A 14,018-nucleotide genomic window follows, 5' to 3' on the forward strand; every position below is an offset into this window, starting at 1 on the left:
GAAATCGCTTGTTCATCAAAATTGCCACCCCAGGACCTACTGTTGAGTTAAATACCTGACTCACCCACCCCCTTCGCAGTCTGGTCTGGTCCCTCACCCACAAATGGGCATTACACCATATCGGCCCTTAAGTTCTTCAGGTGAGAAAAAACTCTCGATTTCTTCACTGGACCCCCCCCCCCCCCCCAACCCCTGAACATTCCATATGACCAAACTGATCGGGGGGGGGGTCACCGTCAGAGAACACACCCTCCCACCCCCCTCCCCTCAACCAGTTCTCCCCCATAAAACCCCATGAGAACAGAGAACAATACATCCTCCTGTCCATCCCATCCCCTCCGCTAAACAAACAAGCTTGGCTCAATGAACCACGTCCAAACAGGTCCAACAGGCCGCAGCCCTTTCCCCCCCCCCCCCCCCCCCCATCACATTCCCATTCGCTAGCCAGGTAGCCCTCACTCAAGGTGAATATTAAGGAACAAAGAGAAAAGAAGCTCCCTGAACCGTACCCGTTACATACGTGGAAAACAAAATCTAACACCCCTGCAATGTTGAAATTCCCACCAGGGATCATGCATTTCCATTACTATTGCCTAAACTACTATCCCCTATCCACATTGCCCCACCCCCCCCCCCCATCCCCTCCCCCCCCATACAACATATACAAACCCTGAACAACAACAAATATATACAGTACACAAAAAATCCCAAACAAACCCTTCCCATCAACAACCAAAGAAGTTCCCAGAGAACCCTTTTAACTGAGTCCAAGACTGTGTTCTTTAACAAAGGCCTTTCAGCCTATAGGTAACCTGCAGCCTCGCTGGGTACACCATCCCAAACCTCACTCCACTCCAGTACAACGCAGCTTTCGCCCTCCTCCTCGCCTGCTCTGCTCCAACGTCAATATATCCAGATGGTGCTCCCTTCCCATCTCGAGTCTCAATTCTCTTTGGCCCATTTCAGGACCTGCTCCTTCTCTTGGAAGCTGTGGAATCTAACAACCCCACTGCCTGTGGTGCCTCATTTGCTCAGGGCTTCTGCCGAAGAGTGCAACAGATCCTATCCAGATCTGGACGGGATATCTGTCCATCCACCCCATCAGCTTCCCGAACACCTCGGAAAAATACTCAGTGGGGTTCGGGCCCCATATTCTCTCCAGCAACCCTATGATTCTGAGGTTTTGTCTCCTCAGCCTGTTCTCCAGTTGATCCACTTTTGCTCTCGGGATCTTGTTTTTCCCCTCCACCAACAAGATCTCAGCCTTTAACAAGATGATTTGATCGCTGTGCCGCAACAAAGTTGCCTCCACTCCCTTCAACACCTCTCCGTACTCCTTCACAGTCTCCAATGTTTTCTCCACCTCCTCCCGAATCGGATCAAGTGCCTACTCAATAGACTGTTTGAGGGTTTCCATCATTACCTGCCCTTGTTTCTCGAACTGCTTCCCAAACTGCTTCCCAAACTCTGAGGCCTGTACCATCGTCAGCAGGCCCACTGTGATAGGACCCTCTGGAGTTGTATCCGGCATCTTCCCTCCTAGCGAGCAATGCAGACTCTCCGAACCTGTCGCAGAATTTCCAATTACTCCTTTCTTTCCACCAGTCTTTTTTAAGATTTTCAACATTATTCCCTCGACTGGCTCACTGAACTTTTAAATGGGCCGAGTTTGTTCACCAAAGTTCACTGGGAACCGGGCAAAAAGGACCAAAAATCCACATACCCTGGCAGGAGCTACCTAGTGCGCAGCCTTCCCCTACCTGCCACCACCGGAAGTTCCACCTGGCCTCGTGCTTGCCTCACTTTTAGTTCCTTTCTATTGAACCACACGTCAACATCTCCACGTTTATCACCACTTGACTTTGGGATGGTAACTGGGAAGCAAAAAGAAAACTGCAAACGCTGGAATTCTGAAAGAAATACAGGAAATGAATTAAATGTACAGTAGGCCTGCCAGCATCAGTAAATAGCAAACCCATTTTAATTAAAGCTTCCATTGTGTACCTTTCATCAGAACTGGGAATGGAGAAAGACCCTTTCTAACGTGGAAAATTGGGGGAAAAAGGATTCGGGAGGCAAATAAGCACCAGGTAATTCAGTCATTAAGAGGATGTTAATGGGTTTAAAGATCCTGAATACTACATTACAATGGCGACTACACTTGTGTTGGTACTAAATAATTTTGGGATATCCCAAGGATGTGAAGAATGTTATATACATGCAAGATCTTTATCTTTCTTTTACCCACAAGAGAAAATGGAGCGTGTCAAATAATGTAAACGATCAGAAGATCAAAAGATCAAAGGATTGAAATCAAAAATAGAAAGTACTGAAAATATTCAGCAGGGCAGGCAGTGATAGGGGAGAGGGAAAGTTAACATTTCAGGTTGGTCATATTTCCTGATAATCGAGTTCAGTGAGGTAATGAAAGGCATTAAAAGAGAAACAAATATTGTGAATGCTATAAACCAAAGGAATGGTATGAGGTGTGAAATAAAAACAGGTAATTCTCGAATCATAGTAGCTCTGCCAATCCCTAAAAGAGAGAGTGTAGATGTAGATAGTGCAGAGTCCTACAGCATAGCTGCTCTCTGACTGAATGCCTGGCTGCCTCTCCACTCCTCACACATCACAGGCAATGTTAAAGCAGCCTTTTACAGGCAATTCTCGCAACAAATTTATCAGTGGGGATTTCCTTTTTAGTTAACCTGCATGAAAGATTACAAATTGATCGGATTGGATTCATCTGTTGGAAATGTAAGTACACGTATTTCACCTATTCCACTGATTATCCTTTAGATTATCCTTACATTGTGAGGTACAATTTTATATGCTTTTAAATATTGTCATCTTACTTTCTTCAATGCCGAGAAGACATTTACACCAGCTTACGTGCAGCAGGTCGTGCTCTGGTTTGTTTCCCTAGCAAATCCTTATGGCGTCATTAGTCTGACTCCCAACTCCCTACCAATTCAATGTGATAGGGGTGGTCGGGGTCAGCCCTTCATTCCCATCTGCAAGTACCCCACCTAATACCAACTCAATACTCACAAGCTCAACTCCTGCCTTCTAGAGACCTTGCTCATGTCAAAGCTTTGAAATTTTCCAAACAAGTCGAGCTTATGTGCGCACCAGTGAGGTCACATTAATTGAATAAATGGGTGCAAATTCCAAACATTTGTCTACATTTCTACTCCCAACTGTTTTCATACAACTTACAGCATCAACTGCTGATATCAGACTTGTCAACTCGGAGCTGTTTCAAAGGCATCAAGGTCCATTAGAGAGTACGACCCAAAAAAGTCACCTAACACCCTGAATGAGTCTATGTCCACAAGGAGAAGTCATTCGTTTTGACTTTGAGTCCAGCATGCACCTTTCCCATCTAGTCAAGTTTAGTATTCGATTAACTTTGTTCATGGCAGCCTTACACTGACTGGAATTTTCCAGTGGATAATCAAACATTGCACCCAAATCCTTTTCCTGTTCCATCTCTGCCAAGTTCAAATGATTCAATTGCTGGGTAAACACTGATGTGATGGTACTTCGATAAGTTGCAGGTTTTCAATTGGCACGGTGCAGTAAAGCTGTTAGAGTTTGCATGTTTAAGACCGTGCACAAACATTGGAATGGATTGGTAACAGCAGGCAAAATAGAGATAATCATTATATTATAGTGAGAAATAAACACAACACAGGAAATGACTGTAAAACTATGTAAAGGGTAACTATATTAGTTTAAAGGACTCACCAGTATTGTTGAAAATGTACTGGAATTCATGAAACACAGAGGATGATTACTGTTTGCAATTAAATGGAGTTTCCATTTGGTTGAGGCATTATATATTGTTCAGTATTTTACTTTCATGTAATAAATGGAAAACATCATTAGATTTTTTTTTTAATCAAGGTTTGCCAATAAAATCAATAGGGTGTGTCACTGCGGCTGTAGAATTGTCCAGAAACACATTTTACAGACCTGGACAACCATCTGTCAGCTTTTGCGAATTAGAGCTGATCCTACACTGGCTGCAGCTTCAGCTGAAGCTTTTGTGGCAAATTTCTCATTGCTCGAGAATATCCAAGCTGTTAATGATTTCATCATCTACTGTGGGTCTTCTCGTGACAGAAGAGTCATGGGTGACTGGCAAGGACATAATGTAAGAAGTGGCTCTTCTTTAGGCTTCCTTTCATCGCCCTCCCCTCGTCACTTGGTGCTGCCTGGCTCTAATACTGCTTTCATGTATGCCTAGTGACCTACTATCATCTAAGGGCTGCCTAGAAGCAGGTTGAGGACCATAACTTCCAGTTATACCGTTTTTTAAAAATTGTTTCACAGGATGTGTGAGTCATTTAACACATCCCTAATTGTCCTTCAGAAGATGGCAGCGAGCCACCATCCAAACCGGCGTCATCATGACGCGCGCCGCGTGCAGTCGCAATGCCATTGGTGCCTCATTGGCCGGCCCACTCACGATGCTCCACCCCTGGATGGGCTGAGTTCCCGATGGCACGGGACATGTGTCCTCACAAAAATCGTGAACCCGGCGTGGCGGCTGTGGACTGCGTCCAGCGCTGCCACACTCGGCCAGGATCCGTGCCACTGGCCAGGGGGCTTCAGCGAGGGCTGGGGGGGGCTGGTAGTAGGTGTCCGGGGGTGGGCTGTGGGGTCATATTTTGCAGGTCGAGTCCTGCACGGCCAATGCCATGTTGCATGGCACAACCGCTCAGGTCGTCAGCCGTGCGCATGCCTGGCCCGGGACCCAGCCATCCTCCGGCTGTTTTTGACACGTGAGTTTTGGTCGGTGACAGTGCTAGCCCCTCACTGGTACAAGAATCGGTGAGGGGTTTGCACCAATTTTTCATGCGAAGACCTCCCGCGGATTCTCCGTTCAAGCCGCACTTAGACGTAAGAGAATCCCGCCCAAGGCTTTTGGAAGGTTCTGTCAAATAAATCTTTGTGAGCTGTTCCCGTGCATCTTGTAGTGAGTGTATGTTGAAGGTGGTGGATGTGCTGCCAATCACTTTCTCTTGGATCATGTTGATCTTCTTCAGTATTGTTGGAGCTGCAATAATCCAGGCAAATGCAGCATATTCCATCACACTCCTGACTTGTGCCTTGTAGATGCTGGACAGGCTTTGAGGAGTCAGGATGTAAATTACTCACCACAGGATTCCCAGCCTCTGAGCTGTTCTTGTAGCCACAGTATTAATATGGCTAGTCCAGTTCAGTTTCTGCTCAATGGTAACCCTCAGGGATTCAGTGATGGTAAATGGCATGGGAAAATGGTTAGATTCTCTGCTGTTGGAGATCGTTATTGCCTGGCATTTATGTGGCACAAATGTCAGTCTGAATGTTGTCCAGGTCTTTTTAAATGTGGGGGCAGCCTGCTTCAATAACTTAAATGTTGTGAGTGGCACTGAGCACTGCAATCAGCTGTGAACATCCTCATTTCTGCCCTATGTTGGGGGAAAGGTCATTGATGACATTTTGGTGTGGGCTTGTAATGAGCTAACCATTGTGCACTGGAAAATGGGGGCAAGATGAATATTTTGTTAAACGTTTTCCCATCATTTCAGGATCAAGATAAGACGAAAGGTTGGAAAGTTTTCTGTGACTTTAATCTCTCTTAGAAGTTTCTTCAGGTGACAGGATCCAAAGTAAAACTCTCATGATACTTAGAAATAGAAAAAGAAACAGGAGGATGTCATTCGGCCCTTCGAGCCTGCTCCGTCATTCATTATGATCATGGCCGATCATCCAACTCAATGGCCTGTTCCTGCCTTCCCCCCATATCCTTTGATTCCTTTCATCTCAAGAGCTATGTGTAATCCTTCTTGAAAACACACAAATGTTTTGGTCTCAACTACTTTCTGTGCTGGCGAATTCCACAAGCTCTTCACTATCTGGGTGAAGAAATTCCTCCTCATCTCAATCCTAAATGGTCCACCCCGTATCCTCAGACCATGACCCCTGGTTCTGAACTCTCTCACCATCGGGAACATCCTTCCTTCATCGATCTTCGCCAGTCTTGTTAGAATTTTAGAGGCTTCTTTGAGAACCTCCCTCATTCTTCAGAACTCCAGCGAATATATTCCTAACTGACTCAACTTCTCCTCATGTGTCAGTCTCACCACCAGGAATCAGCCTGGAAAACATTTGCTGCACACCCTCTACAGCAAAAACATCCTTCTTCAGATAAGGAGACCACAATTTCACACAATGGGCAAAATTCAATGGAAGCATTTCTAAGTTCATTTGTGGCAGGTTTTTCAAGGAGCTTCCCACTGACACTGCCGACAAGTTCCCCACCACTATTCAATGACACTTAGTCACTTTTTTTGGACCCTGGGAAATTTCACATTGGTTTAGCCCGCACCTAGATATTTTTTCCACACTGGGGAACTGTACTCAGAGACCTGGTCATCATTTTGAAAGGGTGCCCCAATCTCTAAGTGAGCTTGTGGTTTCCCCCATACCCACTACCCATGGACAATGTCACCCCCCCACACATATGGGCACTACCCCATACCCTTCAAGTGAGGACACACTGCTATGGGGTCCCTCGGCCCCCCCCCCCTTTAGGCCCCCCCACAAGCCCTCTTACAGCCTCCCGCAGGACACCCATCCGTTGTCCCCCCCCCAACCTCCCTAAGCGGAGGCAAAGTATCGTGGGAGCCCCAGAGAATACTGGGCCGGGCCCGTTAATTGGATTGGATTGGATTGGATTTGTTTATTGTCACGCGAACCGAGGTACAGTGAAAAGTATTTTTCTGCGAGCAGCTCCAGAGATCATTAAGTATATGGGAAGAAAAGGGAATAAAAGAAAGTACATAATAGGGCAACACAAGGTATACAATGTAACTACATAAGCACCGGCATCGAGTGAAGCATACAGGGTGTAGTGTTAATGAGGTCAGTCCATAAGAGGGTCATTTAGGAGTCTGATAACAGCGGGGAAGAAGCTGTTTTTGAGTCTGTTTGTGCGTGTTCTCAGACTTCTGTATCTCCCGTCCGATGGAAGAAGTTGGAAGAGTGAGTAAGCCGGGTGGGAAGGATCTTTGATTATGCTGCCCGCTTTCCCCAGGCAGCGGGAGGTGTAGATGGAGTCAATGGATGGGAGGCAGGTTTGTGTGATGGACTGGGCGGTGTTCACGACTCTCTGAAGTTTCTTGCGGTCCTGGGACGAACAGTTGCCATACCAGGCTGTGATGCAGACAGATAGGATGCTTTCTATGGTGCATCTGTAATAGTTGGTAAGGGTTAATGTGGACATGCCGAATTTCCTTAGTTTTCTAAGGAAGTATAGGCGCTGTTGTGCTTTCTTGGTGATAGCGTCGACGTGGGTGGATCAGGGCAGTTTTTTGGAGATGTGCACCCCTAGGAATTTGAAGCTGCTAACCATCTCCACCTCGGCCCCGTTGATGCTGACAGGGGTGTACAGTACTTTGCTTCCTCAAGTCAATGACTAGCTCTTTAGTTTTGCTGGCATTGAGGGAGAGACTGTTGTCGCTGCACCACTCCACTGGGTTCTCTATCTCCCTCCTGTATTCTGACTCGTCATTATTCAAGATCCGGCCCACTATAGTCGTATCATCAGCAAACTTGTAGTTGGAGTGTAGGGCCAGGGAAATGGCGTCTGCTGTGGGCCGGCTGCGACGGTATGCGAATTGCAGTGGATCAAGGTGTTCTGGGAGTATGGAGGTGATGCGCTTCATGATCAACCTTTCGAAGCACTTCATTACGACTGAAGTTAGGGCCACCGGACGATAGTCATTGAGGCACATTGCCTGGTTCTTCTGTGGCACCGGTATAATGGTGGTCTTCTTGAAGCAGATGGGGACCTCGGAGCGGAGTAGGGACAGGTTAAAGATGTCCGCGAATACTTCTGCCAGCTGGTCCACGCAGTCTCTGAGTGCACGACCAGGGATCCCATCCGGGCCTGTCGCCTTCCGAGGGTTCACTTTCAGGAAGGCCAATCTGACTTTGGAAGCTGTGATGGTGGGTATGGGTGAGTTATGGGCTGCTCGGGCACTCGACAGCAGATTGTTGGTTACCTGCTCGAACCGAGCATAGGATGCATTGAGTTCATCGGGGAGAGGTGCGCTGCTGCCGGAGATGCTAATGATATGCTAATGGAATTTACTGTATGTGCAGAGTAAAATGTATTCACAGCGCTGTTCAGACACTTGGCATTCTGTCAGGCACCTGGTGCCGATTTTCACCTCACATGCAATTATCCACCCAATGGGATGGTGGAGGGTGTTGGAGACAGCTGTGTTGGGAAGACAATACTCCGGGGTGTCTTGGGCTGGTGTTTGGGGGCATCCTCACTATCCGCGACCTCATCGTTGGAATCTGCTTGGAGTTGGGGTTGGGGATGGGGGACACCAGAAGTACCCGCCTCATCGTCAGGTGATCATGCAAGACACAAGACATAATGCAAGATTGGATGACAGTTTGGGGTGGTAGGTGGTAGTGAGGGGGTGGTTGAGGGGTGGTGAGGGGGCAGTGTGGGGTGGTGAGAGGGTGTTGTCGGGATGGTCTGGGGGTGGGGGCTGCTGGGGTGGGTGTCGTGCATTGCATGCCATGGGAAACCGCAGCACAGTGGGGTCTCATTTGGTTGCCCGATGCCTACTCGTCCTCAGTGACTGACCTCTCTCAGGGCCCACCAACCAGGTCTGGCCTCTCCCCTCCAGTGCGGGCTGCAGGTCCAACGGTCGTCTCTCTCTAATGGAAGATATGGGCCGCCTTCTCCTTTGGGGGCGGGAGGAACAGACAATGCACAGTGTGAGTCACTCAGACGCAGGAAGAAGAGGGTGTAGGAAGTTGGTAGCCACCGTGGCCCGGGCACCTGGCCATTGCGACCAGTATGGGTGTGGGCATGTGGTGCAGGATGGGGAGCGGCATACTGCTGGTGGGTGGGGTTCGGTTGCCCTCTGGGTGGGGGGGTTACAGGTGTTTGGAATGGCGGTCGGCTCTGCCTACTCACCCTGGCTGCCCTGAGGAGGTTGTGCAGCTTTTTCTGGCACTAGTGGCCGGTCCTGGTGGTGGGGCCCATGGCACCCATTGCCTCTGCCACCTGCAGCCAGGCCTGGTGTATGGCAGTGGGTGGCAGCTCTTCCCACCCCAGGGAACAATGGTCCACCTCTCCTTCTCTCCTTCACAGCGTCCAGTAGGCTCTCCAGCTGGGTGCCTGCAAACCGGGGTGCCGCTCTTCATGCTGCCATCATGTTGGCTGTGATGAGTGTGTGTGGGGAGTGGAGTCCTGATATGCGGCTGCCGCTTGTCAGCCTCTCAAGTAGCAATCCTGATCCTGGTGAATCAGACACCATTTTTCATTGGAATCAATTGTGTTCCACGTGGCGCCGGTGCTAGCCTATTAATGGCTCCCAGACCAGCGCCAATTTAGTTGTCATAGAAGTCCACCAATTCAGTCCCAGCGTCAACACTTAGTCTCTGAAATGAAGACCCCCCACCGCCACTGTATGTTTTCAAGAAGCTGTTAAATATAGCACTTGGGACGAAGGGAATCAAAAGATCATAGGCGGGTTCAGGCTATTGAGTTATTTGATCAGCCATGATCATAGTGCAGCAGGCTCAAAGGGACAAATGGCCTCCTCCTGCTCCAAATTTCTACGTTTCTATGTCTCTGAGTTATACTATGCAGTTAATTTGGCCCAGCACAGAACCCTCCTTTAAACCCACTGAGATTCTGCTGAACCAGCCATATCTTTGTCAGCAAGTATTACCACCCGTCATACCCTCAAAGTGTCTGTCTGTAAATATAGTGTGGTTTCTAAAACATTGCATCAAATCAAAGCTATGAATTAATCATGATTAAATAAGTCAAATTCCAATTTTACTTTTCTGGTACTATTGCCAGTGATTTGAGTGTTTGTGTTCCACTATTCTGGTCATTGTTTAATGACAATAATGACTTGATAAAGCATCTAAATATGGTGCACACTAACGGAATCCAAGATTTACCTACTTTCCAGAATTTCAATTGTTTTTGCATAATTGGATCACAGTTGGATCCCGATCGAAGAGGTTGGAAGAGAGAATAACCCAAGGCAGCGGGAGACGTAACAGAGTCAATGGATGGGAGAGGGGTTCGCGTGAAGGACTGGGCTATGTTGACGACTCTGTAGTTTCTTAAAGTCTTGGGCCGAGCAGTTGCCATACCAGGCTGTGATGCAGCCGGATAGGGTGCTTTCTATGGTGCATCTGTAAAAATTGGTAAGAGTTAATGTGGACATGCTGAGTTTTCTTAGTTTCCAGAGGAAGTATAGGTGTTGTTGTGCCTTCTTGGTCATAGCGTCAAAGTGGGTGGATCAGGACAGATTGTTGGTGATATGCCCACCTAGGAATTTGAAGCTGTCAACCATCTCCACCTCAGCACCATTGATGCAGACAGGAGGGTGTACGATACTTTGCTTCCTGAAGTCAATGAGCAACTCCTTAGTTTTGCTGATATTGAGGGACAGATTGTTGCCGTTGCACCACTCCACTAGGTTCTATATCTCCCTCCTGCACTCTGACTCATCGTTGATTGAGATCCGACCCACTACGGTCGTGTCATCAGCAAACTTGTAGATGGATTGGAGTCGAATTTTGCCACAGAGACATGTATGTTTAAGGAATATAATAATCATGATTTTTATTATTGTCACAAGTAGGCTTACATTAACACTGCAATGAGTTTCTGTGAAAATCCCCTAGTCGCCAAACTCCGGCGCCTGTTCAGGTACACTGAGGGAGAATTCAGAATGTCCAAATTACTAAAAGTACGTCTTTCGGGGCTTGTGTGAGGAAACAGGAGCACCTGGAGGAAACTCACGCAGACACGGGGAAAGCATGCAGACTCCACACAGACAGTGGCCCAAGCTGGGAATCGACTCTGGGACCCTGGTGCTGTGAAACAACAGTGCTAACCACTGAGTTACCGTGCCGCCCAGAGTAGAGTTGGGGGGCTAAGTACGCAGCTTTGTGGGGACTTGGTATTGAGGATTATTGTGGAAGGGTGTTGTTGTTTATCCTTACTGATATGGGTCAGTAAGTCGAGGATCCAGTTGCAGAGGGAGGAGCCAAGTCCTAGGTTTTAGAGTTCGGAAACGAACACAACGCTAGTTGGTCTGTGCAGGATCTGAATGCACGACCAGAGACTCTGTAAGGCCCCGTTGCTTTCTGCTGGTTCCTTTCAAGAAGACCGACCTAACTTCTGAGGCTATGATAGTAGGTATGGGAGTGTCCGAGGCTGTTTCGACAGTTGAGAATGGTTTGTTGGCTTCCTGCTTGAAACGAGCACAGAGCACCGGAGATTCTACTTGGCTTTGCTTTGCAGCCCTTTATCAAATTTTAACTGGCCACTTTTTGTCTTCTGCAGATAGGTTCCCATGTGAAACTGTATGAGTTTGGTTTGAGAGAATATTAAAGAACATCATTGAGGTACAGCACTATTCAAGCATAACCAGGTAATACTTACCCTGAGCAACAAGGTGACCAAGAGGTGATAGTTGGTGAGATGTTGATAAACCAGTGATGTTGCACTGCAACTGTTTCTATTTGTTCTTCTGGTATCACCATTGTTTTCTTAACTGCTAAACAACCAGGAGCTTTGCAGGCTGCCATCACAAATTCCAAGAACACAAGGGACGAGATTTAACAGAAATGAAACAGTGTCCTGTGTCGACTGCGTTTAGTTGGGTGTTTCCATGTGCTCGCAGCATCGAGAAAGACCACACTATTGAACTGGACTCTGCTTCATTTCATGGCCTCGGCGAGGAATGCCCCGCTGAGGCCGCACTCAGTCCCATTTCCTGCCCTAACGAGCTCCGCTCGCCAGTGCTGGAAGACATTGGGGTGCCATTTTAAATTGCACTCCCCAACATCCCAACTCACCTATACCCTGCACCCAACCTCATAAGAACAGGGCATCCCCAGGCCTGATCCCCGACACAGGCAAAATGCCACTTGAGCACCTTGGCATTGCCAGCCTGGCACTGTGGCAGTGTCCATGCCAGCCTGCTGGCAGTGTCAGAGTGCCCAGGTGACATCGGGATACTACCCTGCCCAAAGCCCGAGCACCTGGGGGCTCCTGATCACCTGGGAGACCAGGTGACCGGGAGACCGCCCCCACCCCCCAAGAGTCAGTGCACCTAGTCCCTGTTTGTGGAGACCAGTGCTAACTGCTGGGCGGATCGCACCCCGCTGCTCCAGGTCTCCGAAGCACTGGGGTTAAATCCCATGCCTTGGGTAACTCCGGTGAGTGCATATTAAAGTAATGCTTACTGAAAAAATGTAACATGCAACTTTGCCAAATCTAGATCCTGCTCATTATGGGCGGGTTTCAGATCGTGACATCTCATGAGATCCCGTTAGATCTCCAAAGGCATGGCAAGCCGGGTAAATCTTGCACGATGCTGCTCGCATGATTTACCAGCCATGTCAAGCCCCGAGTTGGGCGCAACATGGCCATTAGACCGCGTCCAAGAACTGTGATATTATCATAAATGTAAGAACTGCAAGGCTTAATGAAATTCTAGATCAGCCACAAGAGGGATCTAGAGTTACAAGTATAAAAGACATTGATGCTAAGCCTTGTGGGGAGAGAAGTGAAGGAGTTAGCTAAAGTACAGACCTAAGGAAAGATAGTGGGAGTAAGAGCACATCATAGTTTATTAATAGTATAGAGATTATTTGTAGGTGAGTGTAGATTATATGTGAATTATCAACTGTGTATTATTTAGGAGTATCTGCCGAATTCAAATTAGTAGCGTTAATAAATTCATAGCTTTGTTCAAGTTAAAGCTATTTTGTGGTCTTTGTGAACATTACGCCAACCATCCTGAATTTAGCAACACAAAGAACACCACTTGGTACCAGAAGGTTATTTTACAAGTAAGAAGCTGTTAGATTAGATAAATTAGCATAAGAAGATTAAAGAAAATAATCAAGCCGCTAAACAGATCAGAAAATCTACACAGAAGACAAATCGCAAAATGGAGAGTCTCAAGAAGCCTGACACCTTCAGGACAAGTGGTAATCTATGTCAAAACTGGGCATTCTTTAACCAGCAGTTTGAACTTTTCCTATCTGCCTCCGCGCTAGAAAATGCTTCCGATCAGAGAATAATAGCTCTTCTTCTAAATGTGGCTGGAATGCAAGCATTAGAGCTTTATAACTCCTTTGAATTTACCGCTGATAAGGATAAAACAAAATATAACATAGTGCTACAGAAGTTCGCTGCAAGAGGTAGGTGAATGAGACCTATGAGCTACATGTTCAGAAAAAGGCTGCAGCTAAAAGCGGAGTCGGTAGATTCTTTCATAACAACTTTAAAGTTAAGAGCGCAGTCGTGTATCATTTCCTCCGCTGCAGATCCAATGCTTCATGATCAAGTTGTATTTGGGATAAATGACGAATGTGTGCATGAAAAAATGCTAAGGCGGACGATTTTACTGCTAAAGGACGCGATTAATATGTGCAAAGCCAGTGAGCAAGCATCCTCTGAATATGTGGAGTTCAGGGCAAACGAAAAGCGCGCAAAGTCGTGAAACGTGGCTGACGCCATTGATGCTGTGTCGCAGCACAGAAAACTGTGTACAATGGCTGGCAGCCCTTTTGAGAGTGACGTCACGAGTGTGATGACGTGCATACGCTGTGGCCATGGCCACAGTAAAAACAAATTGTCCGGCAAAAGGCAAGCAATGTTCCAATTGTTGCAAGTTCAACCACTTTGCAGCACAGTGTCGTTTCTCAACAGCTTCTCCAGTAACCAAAGTTAAAAAGTTCCACCATGACTACAGAAGGACCCAAAGTGTTCAGAGCGAAGATAAAAAATCAAATATCTTAACTGATAATGAAGGTTTCTCACCGTACACTCTAAAGGATACTTTTATGATTGAAGCAGTCACGAGGATAAATTTTCTGGACTGTAATGACAAACCAGTACAACAGCTCTCAAAGATAATTAAAGAGTGGACTGCATTATTAGAAATAAACGGCTCAGATAT

The sequence above is a fragment of the Scyliorhinus torazame genome, chromosome 7, assembly GCF_047496885.1.
Source record: "Scyliorhinus torazame isolate Kashiwa2021f chromosome 7, sScyTor2.1, whole genome shotgun sequence".
NCBI classification, from domain to species: Eukaryota; Metazoa; Chordata; class Chondrichthyes; order Carcharhiniformes; family Scyliorhinidae; genus Scyliorhinus; species Scyliorhinus torazame.